The sequence below is a fragment of the Vulpes lagopus genome, chromosome 8 (genome assembly GCF_018345385.1).
Source record: "Vulpes lagopus strain Blue_001 chromosome 8, ASM1834538v1, whole genome shotgun sequence".
Classification (NCBI taxonomy): Eukaryota; Metazoa; Chordata; class Mammalia; order Carnivora; family Canidae; genus Vulpes; species Vulpes lagopus.
In genome coordinates, this window is record NC_054831.1 from 45,543,956 (window position 1) to 45,570,159 (window position 26,204).

General features: G+C 38.6%; 1 long non-coding RNA gene and 1 pseudogene across 2 annotated transcripts in view; both read right to left on the reverse strand.

Moving 5' to 3' along the window:
* Window positions 1-17,025, reverse strand: part of LOC121497649 — an 84,781-nt gene extending 67,756 nt beyond the window's left edge. The window contains exons 1-2 of one of the 2 annotated variants that reach the window (XR_005989534.1): window positions 16,964-17,025; window positions 917-1,034 (exon numbers count right to left, since the gene is read on the reverse strand). This is a non-coding gene — a long non-coding RNA (uncharacterized LOC121497649). Of the gene's footprint in view, window positions 1-916; window positions 1,035-11,126; window positions 11,232-16,963 lie in introns of those variants that run through there. The other variant, XR_005989533.1, reaches the window with a different exon arrangement.
* Window positions 17,026-25,519: 8,494 nt separating this feature from the next.
* LOC121497644 lies at window positions 25,520-25,981 on the reverse strand (annotated as a pseudogene).
* Between the last annotated feature and the right edge of the window lie 223 nt (window positions 25,982-26,204).

Consider the following 26,204-nt stretch of genomic DNA (forward strand, 5'->3'; position numbering starts at 1 on the left):
ATCATGCTGGGCTTCTTTCTGCTACTCAGATATGCCCGCCACATTTCTACTTCAGGTCCTTTGACTTGCTCTACCTGAACATCTTATAGCTTGCTTCCTTTTCTTCTTCAGGTTTCCCAAATATCACTCACCTTCACTCCCTACCTCATTCTCTGCCTTGTGTTTCCACATAACATTATCTGATACACTATGTATTTTACTTATTTAGTGTACTGTATTGATTGTACCAAAGACCCTAATTATTGCTTTGGCCCATAAAATGCAAAGAAAATGACAATGAGGAAGTTTCAAGTCTTCAAGAGGCATAATGCACTTGGCTTTTCTCTTCTGCTTTCACCATGAATACAGACTTGGCACAGATCAGAGCTGTACAAATGAGCAAGCCCAGGTGAAAACAGCCAAGCTCAACTCTGACAGCTCTTAGGTGCATGAGAAGTAATAATAAATAATGGTAGTTTTAAGCTATTAGGCTTAAGGGTGATTTATCATACAGCATTATTGTAGCAACAGACAATGTGTTTTTCTGTTGTCTTTATCTCCCAATTAGAAAATAAATTCCATGGGGGCAGGAATTCCTCTCTGTTTTATTCCCTGTTATATCCCCGGGGTTTTTAGAAGTGCTTGACTCAGAAGACTGCTTAATAAATGTTTCATGAACGAATAAATGAATGAACTCAATATAACTCAGTAGTCAATATAACTATTACAGGTGCTCAGGTGAGGACAAACCAAGTGAGAGATGGATTCACGAGCTTTGCTTATCTGTTCTCTTTCAACTGCTGGGCTTAATATCTATTAATTATTTATTGCTGTGTAACGAGTTACTTCAAAATTTAGCAGCTAAAAACAATAAACATTTATTATCTCATAGTTTCTGTGAATCTGGATCTGAGAGTTGTTTAAATGGATAAGTTACCTTTCATGAGGCTGCAATCAAGGTGTTGACCAGAGATGCTGTTATCTTAAGTTTCAGAGGGATGTCTCACAATATGGCAACCAACTGGCATCCTCAGAGCAAGTGATAGAAGAAATAGCTAGAGACAACACCGAAGACATAAACAGTTGTTTTTATAAACTACTCTCAGAAGTGTCATCCCATCCCAGAAATGTGGGATGAATATGAATCAATAAGTTTAGCCCATATTCAAGGGGAAATGACCACCCAAAGTCATGAATATTAGGAGTTAAGAACCACTAGAGCCTATCTTAGAAGCTGCCTGCCACATGCACAAAAAGGCTCTCAAATCCCATTTTTACTTTTTTTTTTAAGATTTATTTATTTATTTGAGAAACACAGAGAGACGGGGCAAAAGGAGAGGGTCTTCAAGCAGACTCTCTTTTTTTTTTTTTTCAAGCAGACTCTCTGATGAGCACAGAACCTAATGTGAGGCTCGATCTCACAACCTATGAGATCATGACCTGAGCAGAAACCAAGAAGTGGACACTTTAACTGACTGAGCCACCCAGGCACCCCTCAAATTCAATTTTTAAAAGGACAAGATTTAAATAATAACTTTTCTGCTTGATTTTTTAAAAAATCAAATTTGCATCTGATGCCATTATTGCCTTTGATAATGTGAGTCCTCAAGAGATTGGAAAAATCTGAACATTAGATTTCCTTGCATGCCCAAGATTTTAGAGCCAAGTATTTAATTCAAGGATGATCAGAGCAGTGTGACTTAAAAGTATGGAGTAGAATTTCTTGACAAGTTTTTTTTTTCTCTTATGAAAACTAAACTTTCACTATCAGTCATTCATCTCATTTGGTCCAAAAGCTCTGTTTTCAAGAGTTAACAATTTCATCAGCTAAGAATCTCTAAGTATTAAATTATATCTAAGTTAAGAGCATTATAGGAATTAAAAATGTTATATCCCTGCCCTCAAAAGCTCAGAATTTACTTGCAGTAAAATATAAGGAACTCCAAGAGGGAGGGAGAGTCCCTAAATGATCTTCAGCAAAGTGGTCCCTTTTTGTTTAAAAAATAAATGGCAGGCAGCCCCGGTGGCTGAACGGTTTAGCGCCGCCTTCAGCCCAGGGCATGATCCGAAACCCGGGATCGAGTCCCACATCAGGCTCCCTGCATGGAACCTGCTTCTCTCTCTGCCTGTGTCTCTGCCTCCCTCTCTCTCTGTGTCTCTCATGAATAAATAAATAAAATCTTTTAAAAATAAATAAATATAAATAAAAAATAAATGGCTAAAATAGTTACTAAGTATTTATCTTAAAGAATTTTAAAGTAACTCTTCCATATCTCTATGCTTATTTGGGTCATGAAAAGAGAAAAGAAATTCCCCTAAAATAATACTCCCATTTCATTGACTCTTCTGGCAGGAGCAGCAGGCTACCTGCCACCACCAGGCTCATGACTTCACATTAGTTAAATTATGACTGTTCTACTATTATAATCTTTAGTTATACAGAATGCCAAGAAAGTCAGAAACATCATTAGGATAAACAAGTGAAAAATAGAAAAAAAAGTCTAAATCAATGCTTATCCATGAAAAAAAAACAAATGATGCACATTTCATTTTTGTACTGAATAAATGTGAGTCCACTCATGCATTGGCACATAAACGTACTGGTCTGATCAAATAAGCTCATCATGTCGGAGACATCATGAGGATATGCATCAGCACCCTCTAAACAATACAGCCAATATATAGTTGCTACAAAAAAAGATCCTGTAGCAACTAAGTTTTATGATCCCCAAGTATGAGTTCCACATCAGTAGGGTATACAGTCTTGGGTTACAAGGGCAGGGACCTACCAGATGAGAAGGGAATGATGCAAGGGAGATGGAAGTTACTGTTATCAGAGGTGCCTTGTCTTACACACACACATACACACACACAAAATCTTTCTGAAAATCAGGAAAAGGAGAGAAAAATAATCACATATTCTGTGGACATACATGATTTTATTTCTCATAAGACAATAAATTCCCCTCAAAGGACTACTCTATTTATTTAAATTGTGGAGAATCATTAAAATCCTGGTTGATAGAGAAGATATGGAGAGCTATGTTCACTTCCATAAGACTTTCTAATGAGACTACATTAAGCCAACGAAGCACTTACTGCATGAAACAATCAAAAAAGTACCTTCTCTTTAATTGAACCCTACCATTCTTACCTCAATAGAGTAGTATCCATGAGATTTTTTCCTCACATTTTTAAAGAATCTATCTTACACTTCTAGACAGAAAGAATTTATTTCTTGAGTGAGGAAAAAAATTAAGAAGTAAGCTCATTATCTGTGTAATTCAAGCAAAATTAAAACAACTTTACATCAATTATCTGATCAAGATAATAATCTTCACTCTCTGCTTCACTTCACCATGTAGTGTGTCTGTTTTCTAAAATATAAAATTTAAAAAAATAATAAAGTATTAAAAATGCCTACCTCATAGGAGTTTATGAAAATTAATGGAATTTAAGTTAGGAGGAATGTAATTAGATTGCCTGGAATTTTGCTAGTCCAGCTAAATTAACACTAGAGCTTTTTCAAAAATGTGCCACAAGACCCATGAGGTTAAGGAGTACAATAGCTACTCATGGCCTCAAGTACAAATCGCCTCAAGAAAAGGTCCTCTCAAGTCAGGTGCAACCCCTTCTGTAATGCACATGACCAGTCACCAGCTACAGGCTAGTGGAAAGAACAGTCTCCACCTCATTTACCAAAAATTCCTCCTGCAATAAATCAGTGAAAATGTACTTAGTGCCTTGTGTGAAGGAGGGTCTGCTCACATGGAGTAGTTAAACTCAGCATTGTATTCCTGCTTAAAAACCCTGACTTTAAGCTGTGTGTTCAGAAACTCTGTAACCCTTAACATTTGGATCAATCAGAATTCCTAAAAGCCTCCGCTAACAACTTTGTCCTACAAATTACTGCTTCTTATTAAACTACATATCACAGCATAAAAACTAATAATGTTACAAAATTATCCTTGGTTGGATTAATGAAAACATTCATATGACTCTCTGAATGCTGTCTTTGGACCATGAGCTTGGAAATTTTTACATGTTCTTTTATGTTTAAGAGTGAATTGGATACTGGTCTCAATTCCGCATTTGAAAAGTTTGTCTTTGACTTCATGACCAGGGGCTTTTCTCCTGGGGGTTTTCTAGATATCCATTAACCCTTGACATTTTAAACAAAATTTGGAGTAAAAGATAATAAAGAATTTGTCTTGCTTTGTATTGGGTTCCTAACACGTAGCTTTTAAAACTCAGAAAGTCCTGAGTGATAGGAATGTCTTTATTATTCATGAGCCTGTTAGATCACACTTGAGTTTCTACTAATGTGATCACTCAGGATGGAGGCTCTTACCAGAAAAAAACAGCCATGTGATTGAATGCTGTGGGCTTGGACCCAGCCCAACTTCTGGGGTAGGAAGAGGGCTATAGAGTTCAGCCCTATGGCCAATGATTCAATCAATCATGCTCATGTAATGAAATATCAAAAAACCCTCTGGACACTAAACCATAGGTTAGTTTCCTGGTTACATTGAATACATTGATGCATCGATGTGGAGGAGGTGATGTACTTTGACTCTGTAGGAAGAAGACAATCAAAACCTGTGTCTGAAATTCTCTCAGATACTGCCCTAGGAGTCCTTTCATTGGGCTGGTCCTCAATTGTATCCTCATTTGTATCCTCTATAATACAATTGTGCTTGTAATTACAACACTTTTCTGAATTGTATAAGTTGTTTTAGTCTAGTGAATTATCAAAATCCCTAAATTTGTAACCAGTTGGTCAGAAGTATGGGTGGCCTGGGGTCTCTGAGCTTGCAATGGGCATCTGAAGGGAGGAAGCTTTGTGGGGTTGGTGCCTTTAACCCTATGGAGTCTGACAGTAACTCTGGATGGTTAACATCAAAATTGTACTACAATACACTAAGGATTCATATCTTTTGTCCGATTTTCAAAGGGCTCTTTGACCCAAATAATTACATTAAATGCAACTGCTCTACAGAATCCTAAGCCAAGAGTTTTCCAAATGAAAGAAAGGTTCTTAAAAAGAGAACTAAGAAGCCTCATTTAGCTATGAAGAACAGTCGGATGGCTTCCAAAACTTACAAAAGATGGCTATTAAGTCATCAGAAATACTGCAGCTGCTTAAAAGCCAGAATAAGGCTTAAATCCTCTCCTATTTTAAACTTGCAAATGGAAAAAAAAACATTAAAATGAAAATGGAACACAAAGTTTCCCAACACAGAAAATTCAATACCTAACTTTTCATCTTTTCTACCAATACTTCCTTCCTGCTCTATTCTCTAGAAGCCTTCCCACTCTACCCCATCTCAGCAAATATAACACCAGTTGTTCAGGCCATCAACCTTGGAATCATCCTTGTCTCCTGTATTTTTTTTATGCCCCACATCTTCAAATCCTTCAAGATGGATTCAGTAGCAGACAGTATATCATCTTTTACTGCAGTGGTTCTCAAATTTTGGTTCATGAATTCCTGGGAGTCCTCAAGATGTTTATAAGGTCCACAATGTGTCCACTAAAGGTACAGCCCAAAAGAGTAAGCCCATCATTTCAAGGGAAAGATTTTCCTAACACTCAAATATTGTTTGGCTTTTTCTCCACATTGATGCTTGCAATGATGATACAAAGACAATGGTGGATAAAACTGTTGGTGCCTTCACACAAATCAAACCAGCGGCACCGTATGGTACTAGTGCTTTTGAATTCCTCACTGCCACACACTCAGAGAAAAGGAAAGAAAGGAAGAGGGAGTCAGTTTCATGTAAGAATGCCCTTAAAGAAACAATACCAATTTTTAATTTTAATTTTATTAAGTATCAACCTTTGAATAAATGCTAAATGACAAAACGGAAAATATACATCAAGCACTTTGTTATATACAAGCACTGAAATACACTTGTATAATTATTTGTCACAAACTCAACCAACCACTTTTTTCATGGAACACCACTTTGATTTAAGAGATCAACTGATGGGGATCCCTGGGTGGCTCAGGGGTTTAGCACCTGCCTTTGGCCCAGGGCGTGATCCTGGAGTCCTGGGATCGAGTCCCGCGTCGGGCTCCCGGCGTGGAGCCTGCTTCTCCCTCCTCCTCTGTCTCTGCCTCTCTCTCTCTCTCTCTCTCTCTCTCTCATAAATAAATAAATAAATCTTTAAAAAAAAATAAGACATCAACTGATAGACAAACTATCGTTCACATTGGTTATTTGTAGATATTTTCTTGAAAAATGAACAAAGTGGGCCTGTCATTTCAAGAAAAAGAAACCACAGAAATTGGTGCTAATGGTAAAATTGAAGATTTCAGAGGGAAATTAGAATTTCTGAAAGCTTATATCTACGACTGTGGTCTTAAAATCTTCCCAATGCTTGCCTAAAAAAAATTTTTTATAAGATTGGTGATGTTATTAGTGAATACGATTTTCATATTGTACAGTAAAAAAGTGCATCAACTTTTGGAAAATCTGCATAACTTAATATTCAGTATTTTCCAAATGACTACTTCATGATGTTCTCCAATCAGGCATGTGTAAAGATTTATTCACAGTGTGAAACAGACCAATGGGTTTTAAGGTAACAGAGTACAAAAACTTCACTGATATAATTTCAGTGAAACTAAATTGCATATTTCAGCTATCCTTGAAGAACTATTACTTACAAATTTTGATAGAATATCATAGAATATCCACTACTAATGGAAAAACTTCCATTTTCCAAGTATATAGCTCTGTAAAAATAGGGTTTTTTTCATAGACTTCAATCAGAACAACATATCAAAATAGATTGAATGCAGTAGCAAATATGAGACTCCAGCTACCTTTAATGAAGCCAAACACTAAAGAGAGTTGTAAAATTCTAAGGCAAGGCCAATAACCTCACAAATTTTTTCTTTTGAAAATACATTTATTTTTCTTAATAATATTGGTATGTTATAGATCTATTACTACCATTTTTACATAAATCAATAGACATATATATTTTTTAAGAGAGGGAGAGAATGAGTGCATGAGGCAGGGGAAGGGCAAAGGGAGAGAGAGAGAATCTCAAGCAGGTTCCAAACTCAGTGCAGAGCCTGATTCAGAGCTTAATCTCAGACCGTAGGATCATGACCTGAGCCAAAATCAAGAGTCTGATGCTTAACCAACTGAGCCACCCAGGGCCCATCAATAAATGTATTTTTAAAGCCCTCAGCTTTAATTTCTAATATGGTAAATATTGATAGATGTAATCCACATCAACAAAAACTTTTTGCTTTCTTCAATAATTCTCAGGAGTGAGTATAAACAGGCTCTGAGACCAAAATGTTTGAGAGATATTGACTCATGAATGCCACTCTGTTCGAAGCCATTATCATCACTCTCTGAATTTTTGTGCTAACCTCTCACAGATCTCCCTGTTCCCATCTTGTTTCTTTGCACTGTATTCCCAAACCACATCCAGATTCTTTTTAAAATGTAAATCAGGTCATGTCATTCCTCTGATCAAAATCCTCCACAGGCTTCCTTCCAAAATCGTTTAAGGCAGAGGGTGAAGTTCTCATTGGCCTACTAACATTAGATGTGATCTTCACTCATATTTTGCTATCACGTCCTCCTCACACCCACCACAGCTGCACAGCCACTGTGGTTCCCAGAATAAAACTAAGTATGCTACCATCCAGCTCTTTCCTCAGGTTAGAGCTCATATTCTTCACGTATCTACACAGACTGTCTCTTTGCCCGCTGTAGGGCACTGCACACACCTCACTTCACTGACGTCTTTCAAGACCAGTGTGCCTTCTACAACTGCTAAAAACCACAACTCTCCTTGTCCTGCTTTTTTTCCACCACAGTTATTACCATTTGATACACTGTACAGTCTACCAATTCTTTCTTCAGTGTGTTACCTGTTTCCCTCTAGTAGGAGGCAGGAATTTTGCCTGTTTTCTGCATAAGTTATCCCTGGCACAAATAGGCACTCAATGTGTATTTGCTAATGAGTGGAGTGAGCAAATGAATGATAACATATGGGGAGGGTAGAACTCCAAAAGTTCCAAAGAGCTGTAGTCTAATCAAAAAGATTCTTTGATGGTATCATGGAGTAATCCAATCTTCTTTCAGTCTTATCCTGAACCAAGACTAGATAAAATTGGGGAGTAAGCAAAGTCATGAGCCTCTCTGCATCACATATTTATGCATTCCAGTCTGATGACCAGCCCACCCTCTAGAGGCTTCCCCTGTATCCAGTTTCTTGGTTTTGTTCATAGCTTTGTCAGTGAATTCTCCCAGCAGTGATCTGCCACATGTCCATCCCAGCTTTGGCCTCTGGGTGCACAGTCCTACCTCAGGCTAGATACCAAGTGTGGCTTCAGAATCACAAGGTTGGAGATGACAGTGGGGTTGCCATGCAATGTTAGCTTCCAGCCATTCTGAAAGCTGGACCTAGAATGCCTCAGAACCCTGCTGAATAGGTTGCAATACTCACAATACTCACAGGTTGTTTGTTGTGATAGCTACCTGCCCATCTGGACTACCTGGAGGACTTCTTACTGCTTCTGCTTGATAAACATCCAAAACTTTGGCCTTAGCTGGATTAGCCAATAATACTGTATTTCCTCTCTCTTTACCTTTTTTTTTTTTTTTTAAAGATTTTATTTATTTATTCATGAGAGACACAGAGAGAGAGGCTGAGACACAGGCAGGAGAAGCAGGCTCCATGCAGGGAGCCCAATGCAGGACTCAATCCCAGGATACTGGGATCATGACCTGAGCTGAAGGCAGACGCTCAACCACTGAGCCACACAGGTTCCCCTGTCTTTACCTTTTAAAGGGTTTCCTGAATCACACTCCACCGTGCTCTATGACTCTTTATGTCGGTCCCTAGAGCAGTGCTGTCCAACAGAACTCCCTGAAGTGATAAACATAGTCATCTCTGCATGGTCCAATATGATATCTACTTGCCAAAAATGTCTGGTGAGCACTGAAAATGGGACTAGTACAATTAAAATTTTTAATTTAATTTAATCTTAATTAATTTTAAATTTCAACAGTCACATCTAGCCAGTGGCTACTGCATTAGACATTGCAGCTTTAGAATTACAGACCAGCCTCACACTTCAGATTCTTCAGAACTTCTAGTCTGGGACCACAGAGGTCTTTCTCTACCTGCCTTAAGTCATCCAAGGCATTAACTTAGGCTTTATAATGCAAAAGCCATCTGCATTTTAACAGTGGCCTCTTAAATACCTTATGGTTCAGGGATGAAGGGAATAGGAACCTTATATTGAACAAACCAAAAAAAAGAAAAAGAAGAAGAAGAACTAGTTTCCACACATGTGAGATTAGAATTGTCACTAGGAGGGATCCCTGGGTGATGCAGTGGTTTAGTGCCTGCCTTTGGCCCAGGGTGTGATCCTGGAGACCCGGGATCAAATCCCACGTCAGGCTTCCTGCATGGAGCCTGCTTCTCCCTCTGCCTATGTCTCTACCTCTCTCTCTCTCTGTGACTATCATAAGTTAAAAAAAAAAAAAAAAAAAGAATTGTCACTAGGAAATAAAAACTTTTGACTTTCTCCATGACTTCCTTCCACTCTGAATTTGTATTTGCATCAGCTTATTATCCACATCAGAAAAAGTATTTGGTTTATTACTCTTCTAAATCACTCTTGCTTTTTTTTAAGCAACTGATCCTCTCTTTCTAGTATTGATGTTTTAATGGATGAATTATTACCACTTTTCCAAAGTTAAAGAAAATTGATCCAAACATTTTAAATGTAAAAATCTATATATACAACAATGGAATTGGAGAGATGAAATGTCTATACAAATGAAACAATTAAAAATGAATTTACCAGAGGTCATCTGAAACCTTATTTGGATATTCAGAGCATATCCAAGGACATATCTATACAAAGAATTTTTTTAAAGATTTTTGTTTATTTATTCATGAGAGACAGAGAGGCAGAGACACAGTCGGAGAAAGAAGCAGGCTTCCTACAGGAAGCCTGATATGGGACTCGATCCCAGGACCCTGGGATCATGACCTGAGGCGATGGCAGACCTTTAACCACTGAGCCACCCAGGTGCCCCTATACAAAGAATTTAAGTCACATTCCAAGAAATTATACTCTGTCCCTTTAAGATTTGTATATATTATATATGTGCATATACACATATATATGTAAATGGATAAACCAAAACAAAGAATTCTGAAAGTCCTTTATGGGGATCCCTGGGTGGCGCAGCGGTTTGACGCCTGCCTTTGGCCCAGGGCGCGATCCTGGAGACCCGGGATCGAATCCCACGTCGGGCTCCCGGTGCATGGAGCCTGCTTCTCCCTCTGCCTGTGTCTCTGCTTCTCTCTCTCTCTCTGTGTGTGACTATCATAAATAAATTAAAAACAAAATTGAAAGTCCTTTATGCTGAATGATATAAATAAAAATCATGACATGAGGAGGCCCGAATATCATACAAACACTCACACACACGCACACATAGCTGATTAATGGAAATAGTGATGATAGTAAAACAGCACCCTGTCTTTACCCATTGATTGTTGAATTTGCCAGTAGTTGAAACAATCCAAAATGGTGAATGATGTCATCCTGTCACTTGTCTATCCCCCTGCTTCCCTGGAAATTTACTTCTGCTATAGCTATTATTACCACTTTCACTAGGAGCTCTCTTTTGATCCCAGAGCTCTGTTATTCTCATCATCCCTGAAACTACAACTTTGGAGTCAATTTATTACTCTGCATGCTCTCTAGATGCAATTGTTGGAAATAAAGGAGCATGTTAGGAAGGAAAGTCCAGGGAGTGTTTTCAGTTGCTGGGTTGCTGGCTAGCAGAGGACTTTCCCTAAAAGGGGAAACTTTGAGCTACATCTTCAGGAAGAAAGCCCTTGGGCATAGCAGTAAGACATGTGTGAATATTTCTTTATCATTTTTCCAGCAGCTTCGCTACTTTTTATTAAACAATTTTATGGGAAAAAAAAAGAGGAGTTCTACCTACCTAATGTCTTATTATCCTCCCAACAACCCAAGGAGGTGGTATTGGTTATTCCCATTTTACAGAAAGATGTGGAGTTTAAGCAACAGGCCTAGAACCCCCAGGCTAGTAAATGGTGGAGTTAGTTCACAGAGCAAGTTGACTGACCTGGAAATTGCTTCCCTCCTCTAGGCGGATTATCTCATCATACAAATAATGTGCATGAAGGTCATTAGGGGTCATCTAAGTATCTTGCTTCATTTCCTCCTGTCTTATCATATGACTGAATGAAGAGAAGGAACAGCTGGGTTAATTCCTAGGCAGCAACACCCAGGAGAGCTTTCAACAGAAGTCTAATTTTATATGAAAATGCTACAAGATCACTTACAGCAGAGACATCCCCCAAATGAATATATCTTAAAGTGAACACATCAGCAAATTATATTCATGTTTAAGGAAAAAGGTCTTGTAAAGACACACCCTCAAATATGCCATTGCATTTCTTTGGGATGTGTTCAGGAGGTGAAAATAGCTAAAGAAATTGGCCACTGTTCCTTATCACACGATATTCCTAACCATCTGCTGCATGTGCTTATGAAGATGGTACTCGGTGCTTAAAATTCTCATCAAAGAAAATGTGAATAACCAGTTTACAACCTGTGAGAAAATGGGAAAAGGATGCCTCCTTCTCACAGCCACAAGTTCAGATTTACAGTTAGCACGTGTAGCTGTGGGTGGCTGTGCTTGTTTCTTAAAAGAAGATAATTGCACACACCACCAAATAACAAAACAAAAGGGGAAAATGTGTGTGGGAGGTGGGAGTGAGATGTTAGAATAATTTAATTACTGTCAGGTGGTTCTCAAGCTGCACTAGGGGGAAAAAAAGGCTTTGAAACAAGATCTATTACCCAGAAAACAATCTAAGCTTCCATCTCTGCTCATTTTTACCAAATGATCTCAAAGTTTTCAAGAATTTGACAAACTTTAGATTGGTCTATGAGGCAGTTGCCTCTTGCTCCGAGCACAAAGCTAATGAGGTTAAAGTCCCAAGTTCAATTAAGGCCCTCAACGCTAATAACTTTCACTCTATTCTAGGACTACTAACTGCATATTACACACTTGTGAGCACTGGGACCACCATTTATAAAGACAACTCTCTAGCCTCCTATGAACAGTATGAACAGTATGTGTGGCCCAGGGTTCAGAGAGAGACTGGAAATTAACCATCTATTTACATGAGGCCCAAAGAAGAGGCAACTCATCTTACAGGGGTAATAAGGAAAGTGAAAGCAGCCTCTACAACAGAAAGGAGAGGCTTTTAAAGAGAGAGAGATAGAGAGATAGAGAGAGAGAGAGAGAGAGAGAAAAGACGTGTCTCCTTTCAGCCTAACTAGGACCTATGGTCTGTGCAAGACTTAAAAGGCCTTCAGCTTTAAGGATGGCATAAAATGTATCACAGGTATAGCATGTGGCAGGCTTGGCCTGTGCCCTGCACTGAAGAGATACAACAGGAAACAAGTTCCCCCAGGGTATCTTGCAGGGTACCCCTAACCTGTGAGAGCTCAGAGGCCAGAAGTAGAAGAAGACTTGAGGGAGAGGTCCCTGTGTGCTCAGACATGAGCCCTGCAAGGAAGGCATTCCATGTTCTGGGAGTGGCCTGGAGCTGGTGTCAGTATGGATGTAGCAGTTCCATGACAGTGATGAAAGTTGTAGCAGCAGCAATGCTCTGGTGAGCTCAGGAATGGACAGCCCTAGAATAGCAAGAAGCTGTCATGGAAAGAGGTAACCAGGTCATTTGGGACAGGCCTTGGCTAAGAAGCATGGTACATTGATTCAAATCATCTTTGGAATATCAGCCAGCTGAAATATAGGCCAGCGAATAGAGTCCTGAATCGAGAGTACTGGCCTGATGGACTGTCTAGCTCCACTCCCTGCACCCCACCATAGCCATCTCCAAACCCCACGCTCAAGCTTTGCCTCAGAACTTGAAACCAGTTGAAGAATACAAATACAAATACATACATACGTATGCACTGTGCATACTTTGCGCAATGGAATAAATACACCCATCACTGCTCGCTGTCAACATGATCGCAGATGTTGGCACTAGCCATCAAAGTGTTAAAAGGATATCACAAACTAGTTATAATACTGAGGCCTGGGCAGCCCGGGTGGCTCAGCGGTTTAGTGCCTGCCTTCAGCCCAGGGTGTGATCCTGGAGACCTGGGATCGAGTCCCACATCAGGCTTCCTGCATGGAGCCTGCTTCTCCCTCTGCCTGTGTCTCTGCCTCTCTTTTTCTCTGTGTCTCTTATGAATAAATAAAATCTTAAAAAAAAAATACTGAGGCCTATGCATCTCTGAATGAACACAAAATTGCAACTGTCATCTTGACACACTACAGAGTTAATTACATACTAATAAAAGACAACAACTGTTATACTATTACAGTTACTGAAATCCAAATGGCATTGTTTGTTTGTGAATTATTGGATTAAAGATATTAGGGCCAGTGAATTAACCTTTGCATTCCTTTTCTTATGCACAGCACAGTAAAGTACTTGTTTACTCGGCATGCTCCCTATTAGTCAGGGAGAAGTACTTGGGCTGAGCCCAGTCCCTTGGTTACAAGTACGTCATGCACCACACTTACACCAGGAAATACAGAGCTCTCAGGAAGTGCATTTGATAATGAAGCACTGAAAGCCAAAATTAGACAATAATCAGCATTACTCTTCATCCTGAAATGATGCAATCATTTTTTACAAGGTAGTCAAGTGGTAGAGATCGGCATGGTGGACATATTAGATCTGTTTCCTAGCTTTGTTGCTGGCTGGATGATTTTAAACAGCCAGGTTTTAATGACTTCCTGGTGTTTCAGCTTCTCTTTTTGAAAATCTCGGATATAGCCATCAGTGGTAAGATTTATAAGTTCATATGGTGGCAAATATTCTGGACTATAGACTCTTTAATGCAGGCCTTAATATTCGATTGATGTTTTCTAAATTATTAACAATGGGAGACTAAATGAGCCCTATTAGTCACTAGCTGATTGGACAGGCTTTCTCGTTGTTCACTACTAGCACTCGTACGCACAGAGATATGAATGACTAGCCCAAGATCACTTACAGACTCACACGGAAACGCTGGGGTGACATTCTAGCCTTTGGAGACTATAAGCCTGCCCAAACAGGACTACCTCAGTAACGCACCCTCTCCTTCTACCAACACAAAGAGAAAAACAGCTTTGTTAGGTCTTCAAGATTCTGAGGCTTATTTCTGATTACTTGTTTTTGGCAGGCTGCATAAATACCAAAGAAACAGTGCTGAAATTGAAGAGATTTTCATCTTCATTCCTAGAAAATTCATAGGAATTATTATGTCTTGCAGTGGATGAGTACAGCTGGAATTCTCTCCTGGAAAGCACACAGCAAATATACTGAGGCAAATATTCCCAGGGAACCATAGAATCCTATTTCGGTCCCCTAGTGATTTACAATCTAACACTTGAGTGACTCTTGCACTAAGAAACTGTTAATGAGCATGTAGGGTTGCACAGGCTCTGAAGTGAAAAGAACTGAATTTGAGATCTGTCACTTACTAGCTGTGTGATCCTAGACAAATTGCTTAACCTCTCTGGACCTCGGTCATTATAAATAACTATTCCCATCTCTCAGCCTTCCTGTAAGACCCAGATGAAACCAGGTATATCATGAGAGTCTCTGTAAACCATACCACAAATTATACAGGTTACTCATTACTGTTTCTTTTTTTTTTCTTTTTTTTATTACTGTTTCATAGATGCTTCTTTTTGTTAATCTAGAAGGTAGACATCTAAACTGCAGGGAAAATGTCCAATTTAAAAGCAGTAATTCTAAAAGATATAACTGCAAATTGGAGTGAATGCCAGTATGATAGAGTGAGTGAAAATCAAATCCTGGATTTAGCTAGGTGTCCAGAGATAACAGTGCACACCAGGAAGTTAATAATGTCTTTCTGCACAAGTGTGTTTAGAAAACAAAAGGATCTGGCTCTCAGTTCTGGTGTCTCCAATATCAGAGTGATTTTTGACACCCAGAAATGATAAGAATTGGCATTTGTGCAATCTCTATCACATTTAATTATTTTTTTCTTTAAATTTCAACCCTATTATCTATTCCATAGGCAAGTTTAGGTCTAAAAATCTATTGTATAAGTCTACAAATCTAATGACACAACTTTGCAGATGTGTTTGTGTGAGAACTACTGCTATGAGTAGAAACAAAAAAAGGCTGAAATGTTCAAAGTGTGAGACCCTCCATAGCAATGGGCTGTCGGCAAATTTATGCTTTCCTATAAACCCGGGTGCCTTCTCTATAAAATAAGCATTTTTGTGGCATTTTTAATGGCCCAGTTCCTCTAGTCATTAGGAAACAAATTCTTTATGAATTTTAGTACTTTTCTGTTCAGAATAATTATGTATTTTATGGGGAAATATATACAGAGTTGCCATATATTTCTCAGGTGTCTAGTTAACAACCTTTCCCTTGTACAATTGGACTGCTGGTGTCAGTTTGTTGGGAAAACCTTCATTTTTTTTTTAATCTTATCTTCTATCTCTCTCTCTCTCTCCTTCCCTTTGAGTCTTCCTGACAATCTTTGCAGCTCTCCTGACACTGAAACATGGAAAACAAATGGGGCCCCATCTCTCCTTTCTGTCTTTGTCGAGTTACATCTGCAGAACCACCAGGGGCAGAATGTAGGTCCCAAACACATTTTGCTTCTCTAAGAAGGGATATCTTTGCCTTTCTGCACTGCAATCAAAGGGAAGCTGCTCCCACAGAGGGTCCGGTGAGGCATGCCTCTGGCTACTCTGCCCGGTTCCTTCCTCTGAGCAGTCTGTCTCCATGGAGACAGACATGCAGGAGAAGAATCAAGATGGGGCCAGGTGGGGACCAGGAGCAGCAGGGGAGATGCCAAGAGTCAACAGATGGGAAAAACCAAGAAACACTAAGTGGGAGCCTCAATTGTTTGGGTGGGAGAATTTACCTTCTAGCTGATTTTAAAAATATTTCCTCATCTCAAAATAAGAAAACAAACAAGACTGTCCTTAGGTGAGTAAAACTAAAGCTTTAGCTCTTCACCTCATCTCGTATAATTTCCTCAGGGTCAGAATATTCTGTAATAATCATTGCAATGTTTATCCTTGTAGATCTGCTTGATTTTCATTAAGCAGCATTAGTGAGCAAGTAGATGATCATGAAAACTGTTGCATTCACTTGGCACATGATCACACCCCCACTTAAAGCCCCCGTCAAGTTGCACACATGATATGATCTATTAAGCTCTTGGCTTTCTCTAGCATCTCATTAATTTCAGAGAGTGATTTCTAATGATCACATTTCAGAAATTGTCAGGGACATTTTTCTCCTTTTGTTGCTTGTCGCCAAGTGAGAACAATCGTGTAATGACACCACACGTTTCAACATGCCTTTTCCTAATGAGTCTTTAGGGGGAAATTCAATTTATGGAATTAAGAAAACAGTCTGCTACTTCCCATAACATCAAAAACATAGGAACATAGCTTTGCATGCATAATACCACATGACTATAACGTCTGCAATGGAGCAGTTCTATTTTACATAGAACTGCTACCCCTGTTAATCGATAGAAGTACAATATTGCTTGCAAATGCTAAGATAAAGTCTTCAATAACATATAATTTGTTCCCACTTCTAAGAACTGAGGAATAAAAGGGAACTGTAAAAGATCAAAGCACAAGGTTTCAGTTTTGCCTCTGAACAGTTCTATTACATGCCACATGTCACAGAAAGCAAATGTGCTCAACAGTACTTTTAAAAGTAGGAATATGTTCATTTTGCTCCTCCGCCACTCAGGATTAACCTTAGCCATTAGTATTGTTTTCAATATAAAACTGTGAATAATAATCAGTGCAAGAAAAGTAAGGTACTAAATGAGGCAACTTTATCTAAAACTTTCTGTCCTATGAGACCAAGTGTGACTTACCACTTGGGACGTGAAGAGCCTGTGTGACAGCAAATGTCACGGTAGCCGAAAGTGAAAGGAAAGTGATAGTCCCAACCACATTCCCAAAGTGCTGCTTTTTAAAGAGATGCCCTTGAGTTTATGTCAGTGACACAACACCTTTTTTTGATATTGCAGTGCCGTTCTGTTACACTGTGAAGATTCCTTGGATGCAGCCAGACCTCTAATATTACAAAAGGCCTAATAATTCATTTACTTAGGAAGTACTCTAACAACCAAGACATGAAAATAATCTAATTTTTTTGTGCTCAATGTTGCAGTTTAGTTTAATTCATAATAATCAAAGTCAGTCCTTCTGTATGATTTGAGTCAAGTGACAAGATCTGCATGCTCCAAATAGAACTCTTTTGTCCACCTGGAGTCCTATTAGAGTTAACTGTAGATTGACATTATTTCCAGAAGAACCCGATTAAAAGCAACATTCCAGAGGCACCTGGGTGGCTCAGTTGGCTGAGTGCCCAACTCTTGGTTTTGGCTCAGGTTATGATCTCAAGGGTCAGGGGATCCAGCCCCCAGGAGGGCTCTGCACCCAGTGGGGAGTCTTGAAGATTCTCTCCCTTTGCCCCTCCCCCACCCATGCTCATGTTCCCTCTCTCCCTCCCCCAATAAATAAATAAATAAATAAATAATTCTTTTAAAAGTATTAAACCTAAAATTCTATCATCAAGAATTAATTGAATTTGGGTAGGAAAAAACAAAAACAAAATGGTTAGCTGAATGAAGATCCTTCAGGAAATATAACCAGAACAAATAATATAGGTAAAAAGATATTGAGATTAAGGAAGAAAGATAAACAGTTACTGAATGCATGCCATGTACACAGAATTGAGGGCTTTCCATGTGTTATATTTTTTAATCCTCAGAATGAATTAGTATTGCTCCCAAATTACATAGTAGTTCACACAGCCAATGAGGAGCAAAGCCTCAAATCCAGCTCTATCGATAAAAGAATACAGGTTGTCTGTGGGTGTGGAGAAAAGTCTGGAGAAGGTACAGTGCATGAAGAGGTCACGGGGACAGCCAGGACAGTAGTAGGCTAGGCATCAGAGGAAAAAGCTCCAAGGCAAATCACACCTAAGGGATGACTCAAATGGAATCCCAGCAGTGGCTCTGCTTTATATCGTGATCATGTTTAAAATTTTTGAAGAACAGAGGGGAGAGTGAGTCACATAGAGGAAATTACAAGTGTGCTTCAATCTTCAGATATTTAAAAAACAGTAATTAAATGCTCTTAGGGGGGTTATTGTAAAAATTAAGTGAGGTAGTGCTTCTAAGTGTGATGAGTGTGTGTATAGAAATGTGATGTGTGAAAGTGTATACGCATGTGGGGGGGTGTACACATATGTCAAGTTGTGTGTGTATGTGTGTAACTTATCATTGCTTTATGATCCTCTACTCACTCACCCGGGAAAACAAGCAACTCTACTTAAAACTATCTACCTACTCTGAGCCTGCCCTTTAGAAAATGAACAGAGCTGTGCTAACAGGGCTCCCTTTAAATTCAAAATGGGTACCAAAAAAAAAAAACCCAGCAAATCTAGCATATTTTTTAGAAGCAAATTTTCCCCAAGGGGTCCATTTAACGCCTTTTCATATGCTTTCTGACCTCCAATATTCCCTCTAATCCACTCTAACTTTTAACTGTTGATCCGAGTTCAAGCTAGCTATAATCATATAGGGATCACCTCTACCTGTATCTATTCCCAAATGTTCTGCCTTTCTTCCTGTTACCTCAGAAGAAGTTTTTATCTTCTCATCAAAGGCTAACTAACACCTTTATGCTCTGGATCCCAACCTCTCCTTCCTTCTCAAGGATTTCTGCAACTTTAGTCTTTATTACATCCATCAGCATGCAAGCATGCTCTAAAATTCCCACTTCCCACTTTAACAAGTGTTCCTGTGATCTTGCATCCCTCCCCAAAGACTGCTCATATTTCTCTGCCTTACATTACAGCAAAACTTATGAAAGTAGTTCTTTCTCTAATATTCATTGCCTCTATGTTTTCACTTCTAGTCATCCTTTTGACCCCTTCACTGGGACTTCTGTCTTCCCTTCCAACCCACCATGACTGCTCATAACCAACCATCAACAATGTACATAATACTAAGGAAAATCTTCATTTCTTTGACCTCATGTTATTCTCAACGGCAGTCTATGGAGTTAGCACTCTCTTCTCCATGAGAAATGTTTATCTCTTGGCTTTCATGAAACCGACTCTTTAGGTTTCCGACTATCTCATCACCCCATTCTTTCTCAGTTCCTTTCCTGGCCAAAACACAAATATATCAAAACACAAAAACACAATATATCAAAACTTATGGCAGGCTAAGAAAGCAATGCCCAGAGGGAAATGTATAGCTTTAAATGCTTGTCTTAAAGAAAAGAAGATCTCAAATTAATAAACCTGACATTACAGAAATAAAAAGATTACAAAAGTATACTCTGAAAAATTGTCAACAGTTTCTTTTTATTTTTTTTTAATTTTTATTTATTTATGATAGTCACAGAGAGAGAGAGAGAGAGAGAGAGAGGCAGAGACACAGGCAGAGGGAGAAGCAGGCTCCATGCACTGGGAGCCCAACATGGGATTCGATCCCGGGTCCCCAGGATCATGCCCTGGGCCAAAGGCAGGCGCCAAACTGCTGCGCCACCCAGGGATCCCAACAGTTTCTTTTTAAGATTTTATTTAAACAAGAGTGACATAGAAAAAGAGGCAGAGACATAGGCAGAGGGAGAAGCAGGCTTCCTGCGAGGAGCCTGGTGCAGAACTCGATCCCAGACCCCAGGATCATTCCTTAAGCAAAAGGCATACCTCAACCACTGAGCCACCCAGCCTTCCCAGTCAACAGTTTGATAACTTAGATAAAATAGTCAATAGTTTGATAACTTAGATAAAATAAGCAAACTTCTAGAAAGACACAAACTATCAAAACTTAAGAGGAAATGAAAATTTCAAGTGGACTTATAACAAATAAACAGACATAAAGAATAATATTAAAACTTACTACAAAGAATGCCTAGGTTCAAATGGCTTCACTGATGAATTCTGTCAAACATTAAAAAAAAGAATACCAATCCTTCACAAACTCAAAAATATTAGAAAACACTTCCAATTCATTCTGTATGGCCAATATTTTACTTTTGCTCAAATCAGAAAAAGACAACATAAATAAAATAAAATTACATCTCAATGTCTTGTGAATACAGAGGCAAAAATCCCCAGCAAAATTTTAGCAAACTAAATTCAGCAATATGTAAAAGGACCATACACCATTACCAAGGGGATTTATCTCAGGAATACAAAGTTGGTTCAAGATAGGAAAATCAATGTAATAGATCATTTTAATAAAATAAGAAATAAAAACATGATCAACTTAATAGATGTGGAAAAAGCAGTCAACAAAATCCAACACCCTTTCACAATTAAAAACACTCAACAAAGTAGGAATAGAAGCAAACCTCCTCAAGCTGATAAAGAACATCAATGAAAAACCTACACCTAGAATCATACTTAATGGTGAAAACCTGGATTGTTTCTAAAATCAGAATCATAACAGAGATTTTTTTTTCCCTGATTTTGCCCCTTTTATTCCATGTTGTACTGTTTATATCCGGGGCAATTAGGCAACAAAAGAGAAGCAATAGACTTCCAAATTAGACAGGAAGAAATAAAACTTTTTGTGTGCAATGTATAAATGATGACAGCAAAGAGGCAAAATACATGATCAGTATACAAAAAATCAATTATTTCTATATATATGAACAATGAGCAATTTGAAAATGAAATTAAATAATCCCATATATAACACTGTGAAAAAGAAAAAAATTCTTAGATATATACTTAGCAAAAGAAATTTAAGAATTCTACATTGAAATCTACAAAGCATTACTGAAAGAAATCAGAAAAGATCTAAATGGAAAGATATCCCATATTCATGGACCACTAGACTTATTGTTAAAATATCAGAAATCCCAAAAGTGATCTTCAGATTCACTGGAATTCTTAAAATACTGTCTTTTAGCGGAAATTGTCTAGTTGATCTTAAATTCATATGGAAATCCAAAGGACCCAGTACAAGCAATCCTGGAAAAGGAGAACAAAGACGGAAAACTCATACTTCCAATTTTCAAGACTTATCACAAAACTACAGTAATCAAAACAATGTAGAATGATATAAGAATAGATATGTACATGGATTCAAAAGAACAGAGAATCCAGAAATAAACTCATCATGGCTGATTGTATTTCAAGGCTGCCAACATAATTCAAAGGGGAAGGAATAGTCTTTCAATGGTACTAAGACAACTGAGTACCCACATACAAAGTAATGAAGTTGGACTATCTCACTTATATACAAATGAAATCAAAATGGATCAAAAATCTAAATGTATGAGCTAAAACTATAAAACTGTTAGAAAGAAACAGAGGAGTAAATCTTCATGTCATTGGGTTAGTCAATGGTTTCTTAAATATTACACCAAAACACAAGTGAGAAAAGATTTTAAAAATAGATAAATTGAACTACATAAAGTTAAACCCTTTGTACTACAAGTGATACTACAAAAAAAGTGAAAATAGAACCTGCAGATCTGCAGATTGGGAGAAAAGATTTGTAAATCATATGTAAACATCCTTACAAAATATATAAGGACTCTTAAAACTCAGTAATAAAAATATAAATGACATTTAAAAAAATTTATTTGAGAGAGAGAGAGCACAAGCAGGTGAAGGGGCAAAGGGAGAGGGAGAAGCAGACTCCCTGCTGAGCAGGGAGCCTGACATGGGGCTCCATCCCCCCCAACCCCCCAGGACTCTGGGATCATGACCTGAGCTGAAGGCAGATGCTTAAAAGACTAAGCCACCCAGGCACCCCTATAAATGACATTTTTAAATAGGCCAAGGATTTGAATAGACATTTCTCCAAAGAAAATATAAAATTGGCCAATAGCATATAAAAAGATGTTCAAGATTTTTAGTCATTAGGGACATACATATCAAAACCACAATGAGATACCACTTTCTACTCGCCAGGATGATTAGAACAATAACTTCAAAACAAAAACAAAAACCAGACAATATCAAGTGCTGATGAGAACACAGATAAACTAAAACCCTTCTTTTTTGTAGGCAGAAATGTAAAATAGTACAGGAACTTTAGAAAACTGTTTGCATTCCTCAAATTGTTACAAAGGAATATCACTTAATAAAAAGAGCAATGCTATACAGAACAGATGAATCTTGAAAATATACTAAGTGAAAGAAGCCAGTCACAAAAGATTACACAAGGTATGGTCCCATCCATTTAAATGCCTAGAACAGGTAATCTATAGAGACAGAGAGCATATTATTGATTGCCAACGGTTGGGAAAGGGACAAAGGGTAGTGACTACTGAATTGTATAAGATTTTCAGGGGAGGGTGACAAAATGTTCTAAAATTTTATTTTGGTGATGATTGCACAACTCTGTGAATATACTAGAACTATTGAATTGTATATTTTAAATAAGCAGATTTTGGGCAGCCCCGGTGGCTCAGAGGTTTAGCACCACCTTGGGCCCAGAGCCTGATCCTGAAGACCTGGGATCGAGTCCTGTGTCAGGCTCCCTGCATGGAGTCTGCTTCTCCCTCTGTCATTCTCTCTTTCTCTCTCTCTCTGTGTGTCTCTAATAAGTAAAAAAATAAAATCGTAAAAAAAATAAATAAAAGAAATAAAACTTTTAAACAAAGAATTAAATGAGCAGATTTTATGGTATGTGAATTACATCTTAATAAAGGTGAAAAAGTAATCCGGGAGCCAAATGCCACATATTTAAAGGGGAAAGACACAAGATTCCAAGATAAGATGCAAAGCAAGAAACATATGTCACTTAAAAATATTTCATCTGGGGGCACCTGGGTGGCTCAGTGGTGAGCGTCTACCTTTGGCTCAAGACATGATCCCAGGGTTCTGGGATTGAGTCCCACATGGGGAGTCCCGAAGGGAGCCTGCTTCTCCCTCTGCCTGTGTCTCTGCCTCTCTCTGTGTCTCTCATGAATAAATAAAATCTTAAAAAGAAAAATTTCATCTGTTGGCAGCAAGGACTAAGAGTACATTAATCTTAATTTGAAATGTACTGATAATTCTTACACAGAAAATAATTCATAAATTATATGAAAGAGCTATATATTCATGGACCCCCTTCTTAAAAGATTTATAGGTAGAATGAAAATGAATTCAGTTATGAAAACACTGAAACCTTTCTCCTAGGGCTTGCATTGCATCCTCAAGAGACGTAAAGATTACATCATAATAAAGATGATTATAAAAGTAGAGGGAAGGTTGGGTTGAGGATTACATCTAAGTTTCCCCAAAACAGCAATTCCAGGTTATTGCCAAAATATCTATGAAGATATAGTACTTTAGGCAAAATATAGATATCCTAGTAAGATATTTTTTTATGTACAAGGAATTTCACCGGTTTGTATTTTTTTTTTAAGAAGACATTTTTTTAGGGCACTTCTAAGTTCACAGCAAAATTAAGCAGAAGGCATAGAGATTTCTACATACCCCTTGTCCCCACATATGCACAGTCTGCTGCACTAACATCCCACACCACAGTAGTATGTTTACTACAATCAGTGAACCTACATTAACATATCATTTCTACCCATAGTTAAAATTTTGGTTCACGCTTAGTGTTGTATATTCTCTGGGTTTGGGAAATGCATAATGGCATGTATCTGCTATTGTAGTATCATATAGGAGAGTTTCATTGCCCTAAAAATCCTTTGTGCTCTGCTTATTCCTCCCTCCCTCCCTGCAAACACTGATCCTTCTACTATCTGCACAGTTATGCCTTTCACAGAATGTCATAGAATTGTAATCATATAATGATTAGTCTTTCCATAAGCTTCTTTTACTTAGTAATATGCCTTTAAGCTCCCTCCACATCTTTTCAGGGTTTGATATAGCTCATTTCTTTTCAGCACTGCTTAATATCCCAACATCTAGGTGTACCACAGCTTATTTATCCATTCACTTTGCTTCTCCGTTTTGGCAGCTATAAATAAAGTTATTAACATTTGTGTGCAGGTTTTTGTGTGGATGTAAGTTTACAGTTCATTCGGGGAAATGCTGAAGAGAGTGATTGCCGGATTATACACTAAGAGTATGTTTAGTTTTTATAGAAACTGCTAGAATTGTTTTAATTTAAAAACTGTGAGATTCACAGCCTGAGTGGCTCAGTCGGTTAAGCATTTGCCTTCAGCTCAGGTCATGATCCCAGGGTCCTGGGATCAAGCCGCCTGAGCCCCTGCATGGGGCTCCCTGCTCTCTGAGGAGGCTGCTTCTCTCTCTCCCTTTGCCCCTACCCCTCACTCGTGTGCTCTCTCTCTCGTAAATGAATTTTTGTAATCGTTTTTTTAAAACCTGTAAGATTCAGGGATCCCTGGGTGGCGCAGCGGTTTGGCGCCTGCCTTTGGCCCAGGGCGCGATCCTGAAGACCCGGGATCGAGTCCCACGTCGGGCTCCCGGTGCATGGAGCCTGCTTCTCCCTCTGCCTGTGTCTCTGCCTCTCTCTCTCTCTCTCTCTCTCTCTCTGTGCATGTGACTATCATAAATAAATAAAAATTTAAAAAAAATAAAAATAAAAAAAATAAAACCTGTAAGATTCAGACAGAAGTAATAAGTTTACGTAAAGGGGAAAACATCTGTTCTAAATCATATTGTCAGATGACAAGAACTCAAATTCTTTTTTTTTATTTTTATTTTTTATTTTTAAAGATTTCATTTATTTATTCATGAGATATACAGAGAGAGAGCCAGAGACGTAGGCAAAAGGAGAAGCAGGTTCCCTGCAGGAAGCCCAATGTGGGACTCGCTCCCTGAACCGCGGGATCCCGCCCTGAGCCAAAGGCAGATGCTCAACCACTGAGCCACTCAGGTGTCCCAAATTATTTTTTTAAGATTTTATTTATTTATTCATGAGAGACACAGAGAGAGGGAGAGGTAGAGGCAGAGGCAGAGGGAGAGGCAGGCTCCCTGCAGGGAGCCCGATGTGGGACTCCATCCTGGGACCGTGGGATCACGCCTGAGCCGAAGGCAGATGCTCAACCGATGCGCCACCCAGGCCTCCCAAGAACTCAAATTCTAAAAAAGTTTTAAGAGAGGGAAATTCTAACTTCAGACTTTTCTGTACAAGTGCTGTTGGTCATTTATGAAAGTGGAAGACAAATATTCTGGGAGATGCAAGGGCTCTGACAAGCTGTTACCCAGGTAATCTTTCAAATTCTACTTGAGATGAACTCCAAGTTTGATCAAGCAAATTAAGAATTCAAGCATGGAAAACTATTATGTAAGAAGAGGGGTGATAAATATCATTTTCCCTGTCCTGCCTGATTAGAACATAATCCTGCGCTATAGGTTCTTTAAGACTATGTACCTCCTGGATGACATTCGTCACAGTTGCTGGTGTATACATGTTGTTGTAACTGCTTGATCTGTCACCCTAACTACTAAAAAAACTACTTTTTTTTTCCAGTAATTTAAAGTTTATTCCAGCTATAATGCAGGTTATTCTGACTTTAAGGTAGCATCACATGGCATACTTCTGAGTCCATTCCCGAGATACTCTGTTGTATTTATCCCTGTTTGTTTTATAGATCCGTGCAATCTCTGGCACTAGGGGGTCATCTGGGTTTGGATCACATAGCAGTGAACAAATGGATAAAAGAACGTTAGAAATAGTTAAAGCAGGAGACCACTGTGATCTTACAATATCGAGACAAATGCTGCCATTACTGTAATATTTGGATGATAAATTCTTGTTGTAAATGCAACCTTAGGTGGTTTGAAGGGGTAGTCTGTAGGAAAATGCATTGTCAGAAAGAATACACCACCTTGATATGGGCTGTCATTAGGTCCCATAATTGTGGCTTGTCAATGAAACTTATCATCCCCAACTGGACCTGCAGAACATTGTGCTGGAAGGTCACGGGCCAAATCACTAAATCGTGTGGTCCTTGCAAACAGGCAGTGTGTGCTATTTCTCACCTTTGTAGGTTTCCCTGCCAACAGGATGATGCTTGGCATGGGAGCAGATTCTCACTTCTTTGTGAAGAGAAAGAACCCAACATTTCTTCTGTTGTTATGCTTACCACGTCTTCACCTAAACGTAATTTATCTGTGACCTGTGTCTCCTTTGTTAATGCCTCAAGTACTGG